Source organism: Pelobates fuscus, chromosome 1 (assembly GCF_036172605.1).
Source record: "Pelobates fuscus isolate aPelFus1 chromosome 1, aPelFus1.pri, whole genome shotgun sequence".
Classification (NCBI taxonomy): Eukaryota; Metazoa; Chordata; class Amphibia; order Anura; family Pelobatidae; genus Pelobates; species Pelobates fuscus.
Genome location: NC_086317.1, coordinates 3,418,261 through 3,434,154, shown reverse-complemented (window position 1 = coordinate 3,434,154; position 15,894 = coordinate 3,418,261). Strand labels below are relative to the sequence as shown.

Sequence of the window (15,894 nt, the reverse complement as noted above, 5' to 3'; positions counted from 1 at the left end):
TACATCAATAAAACGCACTGTAACATTCAGTGTGCTTGACTATCACAGAGCTCTACAGCCACAGATCTCACTGTAACGTGCAGTGTGCTTGACTATCACAGAGCTCCACATCAATAGATCTCACTGTAACGTTCAGTGTGCTTGACTATCACAGAGCTCTACATCAATAAAACGCACTGTAACATTCAGTGTGCTTGACTATCACAGAGCTCTACATCCACAGATCTCACTGTAACGTTCAGTGTGCTTGACTATCACAGAGCTCTACATCAATAAAACGCACTGTAACATTCAGTGTGCTTGACTATCACAGAGCTCTACAGCCACAGATCTCACTGTAACGTTCAGTGTGCTTGACTATCACAGAGCTCCACATCAATAGATCTCACTGTAACGTTCAGTGTGCTTGACTATCACAGAGCTCTACATCAATAAAACGCACTGTAACATTCAGTGTGCTTGACTATCACAGAGCTCTACATCCACAGATCTCACTGTAACGTGCAGTGTGCTTGACTATCACAGAGCTCCACATCAATAAAACTCACTGTAACGTTCAGTGTGCTTGACTATCACAGAGCTCCACATCAATAGATCTCACTGTAACGTTCAGTATGCTTGACTGTATCACAGAGCTCCACATCAATAGATCTCACTGTAACGTGCAGTGTGCTTGACTATCACAGAGCTCTACATCAAGAGATCTCACTGTAACGTGCAGTGTGCTTGACTGTATCACAGAGCTCCACATCAATAGATCTCACTGTAACATTCAGTGTGCTTGACTATCACAGAGCTCCACATCCATAGATCTCACTGTAACGTTCAGTGTGCTTGACTATCACAGAGCTCCACATCAATAGATCTCACTGTAACATTCAGTGTGCTTGACTATCACAGAGCTCCACATCAATAAAACTCACTGTAACGTTCAGCTAGGTTCTCCGGATGGGCGCTAACCTTAACCTGAACCCATTAAAACAATGGCACAGGTTTTACTGTTGGAAATATTAGCCAACAGCTTTATTAATTATTAATTAATTATTAAGGTATAACAAAATAGGGTCATTGCCAACACATATTTATTAAAACCAACATAACGTACCCCTGGCAATGACCCCACAATAATAACAATAAATAATATAACGAACAGATAACACATAACCTGGCCGTCCAAATAGCCACATTTCCACTGGATTAAACCGTAGGGGTGTACCACGAGACCCCAACACCCCCAGGTCAGAGCCACCGATCAGCTTGAACCTACAAACCAAGTTTAACACGGCCTAATCTTTCTGCTCCATCTCCCCCCGATTTAACCTGGCCCTTCCCCACCGAACGGCGAACGGGAACTTCCGCAAACGTTCGCGAACTGGCGAACCGGGCAAACCGCCATTGACTTCAATGGGCAGGCGAATTTTAAAACCCACAGGGACTGTTTCTGGCCACAAAAGTGATGGAAAAGTTGTTTGAAGGGGACTAACACCTTGACTGTGGCATGCCGGAGGGGGATCCATGGCAAAACTCCCATGGAAAATTACACAGTTGATGCAGAGTCTGGTTTTAATCCATAAAGGGCAGAAATCACCCAACATTCCTAAATCGCAATGGATATGGATTGACACCTGACATATGACATATTGACACCTTGACATATGGATTGACACCTTGACATATGGATTGACACCTTGACACCTGTCCTCAGAGACCCTGATACACACTGACACAGAGCAGAATAGGGACCTTTCCCCTTACATAGGGTCACTTGGCAGGTATGGATTGACACCTGTCCTCAAAGCCCCTGATACACACTGACACAGAGCAAAATAGAGACTGTTCCCCGTCCTCAGAGACCATGATACACAGAGCAGAATAGAGACTGTTCCCCCTACATAGGGTCACTTGGCAGATATGGATTGACACCTATCCTAAGGATCCCTGATACACACTGACACAGAGCAGAATAGAGACTGTTCCCCCTACATAGGGTCACTTGGCAGATATGGATTGACACCTGTCCTCAAAGCCCATGATACACACTGACACAGAGCAGAATAGAGACTGTTCCCCGTCCTCAGAGACCATGATACACACTGACACAGAGGAGAATAGGGACTGTTCCCCCTACATAGGGTCACTTGGCAGATATGGATTGACACCTGTCCTCAAAGCCCCTGATACACACTGACACAGAGCAAAATAGAGACTGTTCCCCGTCCTCAGAGACCATGATACACAGAGCAGAATAGAGACTGTTCCCCCTACATAGGGTCACTTGGCAGATATGGATTGACACCTATCCTAAGGATCCCTGATACACACTGACACAGAGCAGAATAGAGACTGTTCCCCCTACATAGGGTCACTTGGCAGATATGGATTGACACCTGTCCTCAAAGCCCATGATACACACTGACACAGAGCAGAATAGAGACTGTTCCCCGTCCTCAGAGACCATGATACACACTGACACAGAGCAGAATAGAGACTGTTCCCCGTCCTCAAAGCCCCTGATACACACTGACACAGAGTAGAAAAGAGACTGTTCCCCCTACATAGGGTCACTTGGCAGATATAGATTCACACCTCAAAGACCATGATACACACTGACACACAGCAGAATAGGGATGTGGAATAGCACCTGGGGAGCTGGGGGGGTGCCGTTGATGTAGAGCAAGACGCAGCAGCAGAAGAGGACTCAGCCGAGGAGGTTATGGAAGAGGATGGAGTAGGAGGAGTAGAGGAGGTGGCAGCAGGCCTGCCTGCAAGTCGTGGCGGTGTCACCAACTCCTCTGCAATGCCACGCATTCCTTGCTTGTCAGCCGTCAGCAGGTTTACCCAATGCGCAGTGTAGGTGATATACCTGCCCTGACCATGCTTTGCAGACCAGGTATCAGTGGTCAGATGGACCCTTGCCCCAACACTGTGTGCCAGACTGTCAGGATCGGGACAGGGATCCAACACGCAGAGTACAAACAGTAGAAAGGTACGTATACCGGGCCTTAGAATGGCCGGACTAACGTACATAGAGTAACAGAGAATAGTCAGAGACAAGCCGAGGTCGAGGGAACGAGAAGACAGGTAAGCGAGAGACAAGCCGGGTCAGAGGGATAACAGAGATAAGCAGAATAGTACAACAAGCCGGGTCAAAACCAAAGAGAATACTAGAATACAAGAGCACTGAGTGACTAGACAAGCTAGAACCACGACAGGGCAATGAGCTGACGAGAGAAGCAAGCTTAAATACCCTGAGTCCGGAGAGTAGACACGCCTCAGCTGGGTGCTGATAGGATAAAGCCAATAGAGTGACAGGTCGCTCGGGATAGCGTGAAGACGTCATGTATCGAGCGTCGTGTTAGAAAAGGAAGCGGATCCCTTGCGGCCAGCGTTAGAATGACTGGAAGGACCGCGAGGAACGGCAGATATGGCGTGTCTAGAGGGATAAACAACTAAGTCTCTACCCTTCTCAAAGGTAGAGACCTCAGGTACCCTGACAGTACCCCCCCTCTCAGATACGCCCACCGGGCGGAAGGAACCGGGACGAGATGGGAAGCGGGAGTGAAACGCCCTGCGGAGACGAGGAGCATGAACGTCCTCCTGAGGTACCCAACTCCTCTCCTCGGGACCATATCCCTTCCAGTTGACCAGATACTGTAATCTACCCCGGGAAAATCGGGAATTGATAATGGAGTTGACCTCGTACTCCTCCTGACCGTCCACCTGAACCGAACGAGGTGAGGAAACCGTAGAGGAGAATCTGTTGCAAATCAGTGGTTTCAGCAAAGACACATGAAAGGAGTTGGGAATGCGTAAGGCCGACGGCAGAGCTAGGCGATACGCAACCGGGTTGATACGAGACAAAACCCTGTAAGGACCTATGTACCGAGGTGCAAATTTCATAGAGGGAACTTTTAAACGAATGTTCTTAGTACTCAGCCATACTCTATCCCCAGGAACAAAAACTGGAGCCGCCCTTCTGTGTTTATCAGCGTGTTTTTTGAACAACATCGAATTATGCAGGAGAATTTGACGAGTCTGATCCCACAACTTCTTCAGATTGGCGACATGATCATCAACCGACGGTACTCCTTGGGAAGAAGAGACCGAAGGAAAAATGGAGGGATGAAAGCCATAGTTCATGAAGAAGGGGCTGGAACGAGTAGAATCACAAACGAGATTATTGTGTGCGAACTCTGCCCAAGGAATCAAACCGACCCAATCATCCTGGTGTTCGGAAACAAAGCAGCGCAGATATTGTTCAATCTTTTGATTAGTACGCTCAGCGGCTCCGTTAGACTGAGGGTGATATGCAGAGGAAAAGTTCAACTTGATACCTAATTGAGAACAGAAGGATCTCCAGAATCGTGAGACAAATTGAGAGCCTCTATCAGAAACGATTTCAGAAGGTATCCCATGTAGGCGAAAAACTTCTTTCGCAAAAATCTCCGCCAATTCAGGAGACGTGGGGAGTTTAGGCAACGGCACAAAATGAGCCATCTTAGTGAATCTATCCACCACCGTGAGAATAACAGTCTGTCTCTTGGAAGCAGGTAAATCCACAATAAAGTCCATGGCCAAACAGGACCATGGTTTCTCAGGAATGTCCAAGGGGAGCAACAAACCACAAGGAGATGCGTGAGGCTGTTTAGTCCTGGTACAAGTCTCGCAAGCTCCGACGAACTCCTTAATATCCTTTCGTAAGGAAGGCCACCAGAAATCCTTGGAGATCAGGGAATAAGTCTTGCGAATGCCAGGATGACCAGCCACCTTGCTTTCGTGGAAACACTGTAAGAGCTCCAGTTGGAGTTCAGGAGTCTGTCCAGGTGCCAGATGCTGTAGGTTCAAGATCTGGGCATGCAACGGAGAATGGATTTTGAGAGTAGTGTTAGCAATAATATTGCATTGGGGTACTATAGAGGACAGAACCGGTTCAGAAGTAGCCAAAGGTTCATATTGGCGAGATAGAGCATCGGCTTTAGAATTCTTTGAACCAGGCCTATAAGTAAGAACGTAATTGAAATGGGTGAGGAATAACGACCAACGAGCTTGCCTAGAAGACAATCGCTTGGCCTCACCAATATAGGACAAGTTCTTGTGATCCGTTAAAATAGTAACAGGATGTAATGTCCCTTCCAATAAATGTCTCCATTCTTTTAAAGCCTTGATAACAGCTAGTAGTTCTCTGTCACCAATGTCATATCTGCTCTCAGCACCAGTCAATTTTTTAGAGAAAAATCCACATGGATGTAATGGTTTATCCACACCTAGCCTTTGGGATAGGATAGCACCTACGCCAGTCTCCGAGGCATCTACCTCAAGTAGGAAAGGGAGAGTGGTATTAGGGTGAACTAAAATTGGGGCGGAAGCAAAAAGCTCCTTGAGAGTTTTGAAAGCAAGGAGAGCTTCCGTAGACCAATTCTTAGTATCAACCCCCTGTTTGGTCATATTGGTGATGGGCGCAATAATAGAAGAATAACCCTTAATAAAGCGCCTATAGTAATTGGAGAACCCAATAAATCTCTGAACGGCCTTGAGACCCTTGGGTAGAGGCCAATCCAGAATGGACTGGAGTTTATCCGGGTCCATCTTAAATCCCTCCCCAGAGATCACATAACCGAGGAAATTTACTTGGGATTGATCGAAACTACATTTCTCCAATTTGCAGTACAGACCATGTTGAAGAAGTTTGTGCAAAACCCTTCTGACCTGTTCGTGGTGAGTCTCAATCTCTCTAGAATGTATGAGTATATCGTCCAGGTATACAATAACACACTCCTGCTGAAATTCCCTAAGAACCTCATTTATCAGATCCTGGAATACAGCCGGTGCATTACATAACCCAAAAGGCATAACTGTATATTCATAGTGACCGTAGCGAGTATTGAATGCCGTCATCCACTCGTGTCCCTGCTGGACTCTCACCAAGTTATATGCCCCTCTGAGATCTAACTTGGTGAAAATGGTAGAACCCTTTAAACGATCAAAGAGTTCGGTAATCAAAGGGATGGGATAAGCATTCCTAATGGTTATCTTGTTTAAACCTCGATAATCAATACAAGGCCTAAGTGAACCATCCTTCTTTTTAACAAAAAAAAATCCAGCCCCGGCAGGGGAGGAGGATCTCCTAATGAATCCCTTGTCTAAATTCTCGTGAATATACTCCTCTAGAACTGAATTCTCTTTAGTAGATAACGGGTATACATGTCCCCTGGGAGGCATGGTACCAGGGAGTAGGTTAATCTTGCAATCAAAGGATCTGTGTGGAGGTAAGGTATCGGCTCTCCTTTTATCAAATACTGCCTTTAAATCCAGGTACTGAGGCGGTATTTGAGTCTCTGTAAGATTAGAGGAGTTAGCCGACGTGTTCGCCAGGCAAAGGGGCGAGACCTTCCGCAAACATTTCTCTTGACAATTCTGACCCCATGAAATTATCTCCCCTAACTCCCAATTAATGATAGGGTTGTGTCTCTTTAACCAGGAGTACCCCAGGACTATGGGAATAGAAGGAGAGGAAATGATCAAGAGGGATAGGTCTTCCTCATGCAAGATACCAACAGTTAAATTAACAGGTATGGTCTCACGGAAAATAACAGGCTCAAGTAAAGGTCTACCATCTATGGCCTCAACGGCCAGAGGTGTCTCCCTTAACTGGGATGGGATAGTATGCTTGTTAACAAAAACTTGATCGATAAAGCTCTCAGCAGCTCCAGAATCAATCAAAGCCATAGTTTTTACTACTCCCTTCTCCCAAGTCAAAGAAACGGGTAGCAGAAGCCTGTGATCTTTATAATTGTGAACAGAGGACAAAATAGATACACCCAAGGCCTGTCCTCTAGAGAAACTTAGGTGCGAGCGTTTCCCGAACGATTGGGACAATTTAGGCGTAGATGACCTCTGTCTCCACAGTACATACATAAACCCTCCCTTCTCCTGTACTGTCTCTCCTCCTCTGTGAGGTGAGTATTACCTATCTGCATAGGCTCAGAAAAACGTGAGGTTTCGATCTCAGAATTTCGAAATGCAGGAGCTAGTTTAAAGGAGGGTCTACGAGTTCTATCTCGAGTGTTCTGCCTCTCTCTTAAGCGTTCATCAATGCGAGAGATAAAAGAAATTAGATCCTCCAAATTCTCAGGGAGCTCTCTAGTAGCGACCTCGTCAAGAATTACATCTGATAACCCATTTAAAAATACATCTATATAAGCCTGTTCGTTCCACTTAACCTCTGCCGCCAAGGATCTGAACTCTAGTGCATAATCCACAAGTGTTCGATTTTCCTGTCTAAGGCGCAACAGTAACCTAGCTGCATTGACCTTCCTACCAGGGGGGTCAAAAGTTCTTTTAAAAGCAGCTACAAAGGCATTATAGTTATAGACTAACGGGTTATCATTCTCCCATAAAGGATTAGCCCATCGCAGAGCCTTCTCAATGAGCAACGTAACAATAAATCCAACCTTCGCTCTATCTGTAGGATAGGAACGGGGTTGTAATTCGAAATGGATGCTGATTTGGTTCAAAAAGCCATGACACTTCTCAGGAGAACCGCCATAACGTACTGGTGGAGTAATACGAGAAGAAGCACCAACAGTAGCTACTTCTAGACCTGAACTTACAGGAGAGATCGAAGGAGTACGTGTCTCCTCTGGTGGATTACTAGCACGAGACAATAGCGCCTGTAGTGCTAGGGCCATCTGATCCATCCTGTGTTCCATGGCGTCAAACCTGGGGTCGGAAGAACCAAGCTGACTGTTTGTACCTGCAGGATCCATTGGCCCTGTCGTAATGTCAGGATCGGGACAGGGATCCAACACGCAGAGTACAAACAGTAGAAAGGTACGTATACCGGGCCTTAGAATGGCCGGACTAACGTACATAGAGTAACAGAGAATAGTCAGAGACAAGCCGAGGTCGAGGGAACGAGAAGACAGGTAAGCGAGAGACAAGCCGGGTCAGAGGGATAACAGAGATAAGCAGAATAGTACAACAAGCTGGGTCAAAACCAAAGAGAATACTAGAATACAAGAGCACTGAGTGACTAGACAAGCTAGAACCACGACAGGGCAATGAGCTGACGAGAGAAGCAAGCTTAAATACCCTGAGTCCGGAGAGTAGACACGCCTCAGCTGGGTGCTGATAGGATAAAGCCAATAGAGTGACAGGTCGCTCGGGATAGCGTGAAGACGTCATGTATCGAGCGTCGTGTTAGAAAAGGAAGCGGATCCCTTGCGGCCAGCGTTAGAATGACTGGAAGGACCGCGAGGAACGGCAGATATGGCGTGTCTAGAGGGATAAACAACTAAGTCTCTACCCTTCTCAAAGGTAGAGACCTCAGGTACCCTGACACAGACATGCCATGACTTCCTTTTGCACAATCGAGTACAGGTTGGGGATTGCCTTTTTTGAAAAGAAATTTCGGACGGGTACCTTCCACTGCGGTGTCCCAATAGCTAAAAAAAATTTGAACGCCTCAGACTCCACCAGCTTGTATGGTAAAAGCTGGCGGGCTAGGGGGGCGTGTCCTAACTACTGAAGCAAGAAGTCGCCATGCGTACGCCAGGCATACCGTACGCAACATGCAGGAGGCAGAGGGAATCCTGGGGCAACTGGGTCTCCCCCCGGACTCGCTACTCACATCGAAGCCTCCAACAAACTCCAAGCTCCCTCCATATTGCGGCAACGCCGAGGCTCCAACATTTGTCCCTGGAAACCTAGCCGGGACATCATGCACAACTTGAATGGAAAACGGGACTAACAGGTCAACCCTGCTTACGGAGACTCTCAGGTCATTGATCGTGTCAAGAGGAGGGGAACAACTTCGAAAATAGATTCCTGTCAAATTCTTTAAAAAAAAACGTGCAAACATGAATCCTGAAAGTACAGAAAGTACAGTGCTTAATCGTATTGGTGTACTAATTTCCAGTATATCTAAAAATGTTTTACATATTTTCTGATTTTAATTGCCATGTGTACCATTCGTATGCTCACGTGAAACGTTTTACCATTTAGGGCCCGAGTGGGGTCATTTAAACAGATCATACCTCGAGTGCAGAGTGCGTTTAATCCGACTCGTTAATGTTAGTTATTCACTAAGCTTAGTGAAAACATAGTTGGCTTAAATATGTTTTTGATTCAAGTTCTTGTGCCCCACAGTTCAAATTAACATTCAAATGACAATTCATGACAGATCACACAAGTGAATTGCCCTGCCAATGTCGTCTCAGAATTTTTTGGTTATCTAAAAAGAAATAAAAATGCATATCAACGGAAAATGCTGGCGGGCCAATAGTTCGGACAAGCCAACTGTCAGACGCTGGGCAAGGGGGTGACTTTGTGACATTGGCTTCTTATGCTCAAACATGTCCTTGACAGACACCTGACTGTGGGCAGATGAGCGGGAACTGCTCAAGGCGAGAGACGGAGTGGCGGATGGTTGAGAGGGGGCAAGGAGGACAGCAGTGGTTGACGTGGCTGAAGATGCTGGACCAGGAGGAGGATGGCGGCTTTGAGTTTGTGTGCTGCTTGTACTCATGTGTTGATCCCATAGGCGTTTGTGATGTGCGATCATGTGCCTACGCAAAGCAGTTGTACCTAAGTGGGTGTTGGACTTCCCACGACTCAGTTTCTTTTGACACAGGTTGCAAATGGCATCGCTGTTGTCACAGGCAGACACCAAAAAAATGCCACACTGCTGAGCTCTGCAATGAAGGCATTCTGGTGGTGGACACAGCATGCGTTGATTGGCGTGTTGTCGGGCTGACCCCGGGTGCCGATGCATGCTGTCTGACTATGCCACTAGCTCCTTGCGACGACCTCCCCCTGCTTCCAACTCGTCTCCTCCTCCTCTCTGTCTCCCCATCTGAACTTACCCCCTGTTCTTCTTCTCTTCTAGCGGGCACCCACGTGACATCCATGGACAAATCGTCATCATCAACCGCTTCACTTGTATTTGACAACTCAGCAAAGGAAGCAGCAGCGGGTACAACATCATCAGCATCACACTGTACGTCCATGTGTGTAATGCTGCCTGCCTGAGACATAGACCAGATATGAGTGGCACTGTGCAGTGGCAGAGGTCTGCAGAGTACACGCTGTTGGCCTGACACACCCACTTGAAGGCAACTAACTGCTATTCAATCTATAACAGTGAAAAAAGTTTTTTCTTTGTAAAGGCACGCTATAGAGACACCAGATATGAGTGGCAACTGTCAAAGTACGCTGGCAGGGTTCTGCAGGGCACACGCTGAAGGAAGGCCTGAAACACCCGCTTTAACCCCTTAAGGACACACGACGTGTGTGACACGTCATGATTCCCTTTTATTCCAGAAGTTTGGTCCTTAAGGGGTTAAGGACACTGACTGCTATTAGCTTACACTGTAAAACTTTTTTTCTTTGTAAAAGCACGCTACAGAGACACCAGATATGAGTGGCAACTGTCAAAGTACGCTGGCAGGGTACTGCAGGGCACACGCTGAAGGAAGGCCTGACACACCCGCTTTAAGGACACTGACTGCTATTAGCTTACACTGGAAAACTTTTTTCTTTGTAAAAGAGACACCAGATATGAGTGGTGGCACTGGGCAAATGGGCACAGTATCCACTGAGCCTGACACAGAAGCTGGCAGACAACTAACTGCTCTTCTTCAATCTATTACAGTGAAAAATTTTTTTTCGTTTTAAATGCAAGCTTAAGCTATTGTGACACCAGCAGTGAGTGAGTGGTGGCACTGGGCAAATTGGCACAGTATGCACTGTGAGCCTGACACAGAAGCTGGCAGGCAGGCAACTGCAATTACATTACACACACACAAAAAAAGCAGACTGATGTTCTAGCCCTAAAAAGGGCTTTTTGGGGTGCTGTTCTTACAGCAGAGATCAGATGAGTCCTTCGGGATTGTAGTGGACACTGAATACCCTAGCCTAGTTATCAATGTCCCTATCTAATCAGCAGCAGCTACACTTTCCCTCCTCTCACTAAGCATGCAGCTTCAGAATTAATCTAAAATGGATGCTGGGAGGGAGGTGGGAGGGTCTGGAAGGGAGGGTCTGCTGCTGATTTGCTGGAATGTGTCTGCTGACCGTGACGCACAGGGTCAAAGTTTGCTCAATGATGACGAATAGGGGGCGGATCGAACCGCCCATGTGTTCGCCCGCGGTGGCGAACGCGAACACGCTATGTTCGCCAGGAACTATTCGCCAGCGAACAGTTCGGTACATCACTAGTCACAATAGCTTGCATTTAAAAAAAAAAAACTTTTTTGACTGTAATATAATAGCAGTCAGTTTCCTTCACGAGTGTGCGATTCAGGGCCTGCCAGGGCACAGTGTCACACCAGTGCCACTCATATCTGTTGTCACAGTAGCTTGCACGCATAGTACCACTAATCGGAAAAAAAATTACAGGCAGAGGCAGGCCATCCCGCAGGGGCCGTCGTGGTCGTGGTGCTGTGATTCCCTTTGGCCCTAGAATAATGCCCAGTGTTCAGAGGCCACGTACCCTGAACTCGAAAAGTTCTGAGGACATAGTTGACTGGCTAACACAGGACACCCAATCTTCTACAGCTTCCGCTCAGAACCTTGACGCACCATCCTCCTCCAGCTTAGCTTCGGGCACCTCTCAAGTTACCACTCGCCCGCCTGCCGCCACCACCAACACTAGCACCACAGCCGCTTCACTTGGTATGTCAGAGGAGTTATGAGTTAATGAGTGATGCGCAACCATTATTGCCAGAGGATGTAGATAACAGGGATATGTCTCAGTCAGGCAGCATTACACACGTACAGTGTGATGATGATGATGTTGTACCCGCTGCTGCTTCCCTTGCTGAGTTGTCAGATACAAGTGAAGCGGTTGATGATGACGATGCGTCCGTGGATGTCACGTGGGTGCCCGCTAGAAGAGAAGAAGAACAGTGGGAAAGTTCAGATGGGGAGACAGAGAGGAGGAGACGAGTTGGAAGCAGGGGGAGGTCGTCGCAAGGAGCTAGTGGCACAGTCAGACAGCATGCATCGGTACCCGGGGTCAGCCAGACAGCACGCCAATCAACGCATGCTGTTGCCACCACCAGAATGCCGTCATTGCAGAGCTCAGCAGTGTGGCATTTTTTTGTGTGTCTGCCTCTGACAACAGCGATGCCATTTGCAACCTGTGCCAAAAGAAACTGAGTCGTGGGAAGTCCAACACCCACCTAGGTACAACTGCTTTGCGTAGGCACATGATCGCACATCACAAACGCCTATGGGATCAACACATGAGTACAAGCAGCACACAAACTCAAAGCCGCCATCCTCCTCCTGGTCCAGCATCTTCAGCCATGTCAACCACTGCTGTCCTCCTTGCCCCCTCTCAACCATCCGCCACTCCGTCTCCCGCCTTGAGCAGTTCCCGCTCATCTGCCCACAGTCATGTGTCTGTCAAGGACATGTTTGAGCGTAAGAAGCCAATGTCAGAAAGTCACCCCCTTGCCCAGCGTCTGACAGCTGGCTTGTCCGAACTATTAGCCCGCCAGCTTTTACCATACAATCTGGTTGAGTCTGAGGCGTTCAAAAAATTTGTAGCTATTGGGACACCGCAGTGGAAGGTACCCGGCCGGAATTTCTTTTCACAAAAGGCAATCCCCAACCTGTACTCGATTGTGCAAAAGGAAGTCATGGCATGTCTGGCACACAGTGTTGGGGCAAGGGTCCATCTGACCACTGATACCTGGTCTGCAACGCATGGTCAGGGCAGGTATATCACCTACACTGCGCATTGGGTAAAGCTGCTGACGGCTGCCAAGCATGGAATGCATGGCTCTGCAGAGGAGTTGGTGACACTGCCACGACTTGCAGGCAGGCCTGCTGCCACCTCCTCTACTCCTCCTACTCCATCCTCTTCCATAACCTTCTCGGCTGAGTCCTCTTCTGCTGCAGCGTCTTGCTCCACATCAACGGCACCCCCCCAGCTCCCCAGGTACTGTTCCAAATCCCGGATACGGCAGTGTCACATCGTCTTGGGGTTGACTTGCCTGAAAGCAGAGAGTCACACCAGACAAGCACTCCTATCCGCCCTGAACGCACAGGTGGATCAGTGGCTGACTCCGCACCAACTGGAGATCGGTAAAGTGGTTTGTGACAACGTAAGAAATTTGTTGGCGGCATTGCATTTGGGCAAGTTGACACATGTGCCGTGCATGGCACATGTGTGTAATCTGATCGTACAACACTTTGTGCATAAGTACACAGGCTTACAGGACGTCCTTAAGCAGGCCAGGAAGGTGTGTGGCCATTTCAGGCGTTCCTACACGGCCATGGCTCACTTTTCCGATATCCAGCGGCGAAACAACATGCCAGTGAGGCGCTTAATTTGTGACAACCCGACACGTTGGAATTCAACACTCCTAATGTTCGACCACCTGCTCCAACAAGAAAAAGCCGTTAACGAGTATTTGTATGACCGGGATGCTAGGACAGCCTCTGCAGAGCTGGGAATGTTTTTGCCACGTTATTGGACGCTCATGCGCAATGCCTGTAGGCTCATGCGTCCGAATAAACCTAGTCAGTCGCACCAAAGGCACCATCAGCGACATCATACCATTTGTTTTCTTCCTGGAGCGTGCCCTGCGAAGAGTGCTGGATCAGGCCGTAGATGAGCGTAAAGAGGAAGAGTTGTGGTCACCATCACCACCAGAAACAGCCTTATCAGCATCTCTTGCTGGACCTGCGGCAACGCTGGAAGAGGATTGTGAGGAAGAGGAGTCAGAGGAGGAATGTGGCTTTGAGGAGGAGGCGGAAGACCAACCACAACAGGCATCCCAGGGTGCTCGTTGTCACCTATCTGGTACCCGTGGTGTTGTACGTGGCTGGGGGGAAGAACATACCTTCAATGACATCAGTGAGGAGGAGGAACGGGAAATGAGTAGCTCGGCATCCAACCTTGTGCAAATGGGGTCTTTCATGCTGTCCTGTCTGTTGAGGGACCCTCGTATAAAAAGGCTGAAGGAGAACGACCTGTACTGGGTGTCCACGCTACTAGACCCCCGGTATAAGCAGAAAGTGCCTGAAATGTTACTGAATTACGGCAAGTCGGAAAGGATGCAGCAGTTCCAAAATCAATTCAAAAGTATGCTTTACAGAGTGATCTCTGGCCTGAGCTGCAGGTTAGAGTTCACTCCCCCACTAGAACCACCAGGGAATGGAAGGGAAAGCAGTGTATCCCCCTCCCTCAGCAAAGTGAGAAACTCAAGCTTATATGTGTAACATGGAAGCACACTACACACATCATGCATCTCTGTGTACAACTAAGCAATATCCAGGGTCACCGGATCCTCAGAACAACGTAGTAGGAAACCAGCCTATGAGTGCAACTTTGCGTGAACGTCTCAGAAAAACTCGAAGGTCTTTTAGTTCAGCATGTCCTGTTGTAAAACGTCTTAAAATAGACAGTGAAGACATTGAGGGGTCTCTGACTAACAACTCTAATGTATGTGAAGATTCTCTGGAAAATGTAAAGAACACAGTTCTGTCTGGAGCTGTACATAGCAATATACAAACTGGAGATGTGGAGATGTGCTTAGTCCACCAGACCGAATGTCACTGGAATCACTGCCGCAAACTACTAAAGACAGATCTACTGGTTACTTGGAGATGGTTGAGGAAAAAAGGAGATTATTAAAGCGAGTGGAGGACAAGGAAGAATTCTTGAGAAGACTGAAAATGGTTAAGCTTTATAGATATAAGAACAATTTAACAGAGCTACACTCTTTGATAGAAAAATGGAGGACAAGTAGCCAGCAAGTACTCTATGAACTCCAAACAACTTTATCAACCGAAAATTCCAAAATCAGCCTCACACAGCTAATAGAGAACTGTAATTTGGATGACAAATTACTGCAATATAATAGAGCAGAAGAGGATTTTGAAAATCTCTGAAACGTTGTATGTAAACACTGAAAGAGAAATGTCTTTAAGTTTAAATAAGGTAACAAAACATTGTCTATATTTATATTGTTTACGTTCGATTAATCATTTGCCTGTTTCTTGCTATTTCACTATTAATAAACATATTGGTTCTCGTAAAAAAAAAAAAGTATGCTTTACACAGCGTATAAGGGTGATGTCACAGCACAACGGGAATCTAACAGGGGAAGAGGTGAAAGTAATCCTCCTCCTCCCACGACCACGCCGGCAAGGACAGGATGCTTTACAGACGTGTTGTTGATGGAGGACATGCGGAGCTTTTTAAGTCCTATGCATCGCCACAGCCCTTCGGGATCCACCCTCAGAGAGCGACTCGACCAACAGGTAGCAGACTACCTCGCCTTAACTGCAGATATCGACACTCTGAGGAGCGATGAACCCCTTGACTACTGGGTGTGCAGGCTTGACCTGTGGCCTGAGCTATCCCAATTTGCGATAGAACTTCTGGCCTGCCCCGCTTCAAGTGTCCTGTCAGAAAGGACCTTCAGTGCAGCAGGAGGTATTGTCACTGAGAAGAGAAGTCGCCTAGGTCAAAAAAGTCTAGATTACCTCACCTTTATTAAGATGAATGAGGGATGGATGCTGAAGGGACGGACAGTGGGCGATACATTCGACTAAAAAAGGCCTGATGAGGGGGACTACTTAACACACCACTCCTATCTGGTGGCACATTAGATTGCACGCACTTTGCCCCAAATTTGAAGTAGAAGGACAGACCAAGCATCTTTTTCCATCTCCTGCTTCCTAAATCGATACCTTATATACACGTCCCCTGATAGGGGACGTAACAGGGATTAAACTGATAGGAATAGTACTACTTAACACACCACTCCTATCTGGTGGCACATTAGATTGCAGCCGCAGTGCCCCAAATTTGAAGTAGGAAGACCGACCAAGCATCTTTTTCCATCTCCCGCTTCCTGGGTGGAGGAAGAGAGACCT

General features: G+C 47.4%; 1 pseudogene; it reads left to right on the top strand.

Moving 5' to 3' along the window:
* Positions 1-14,211: 14,211 nt before the first annotated feature.
* Positions 14,212-14,904, top strand: LOC134566783 (swi5-dependent recombination DNA repair protein 1 homolog; annotated as a pseudogene).
* Positions 14,905-15,894: the final 990 nt, after the last annotated feature.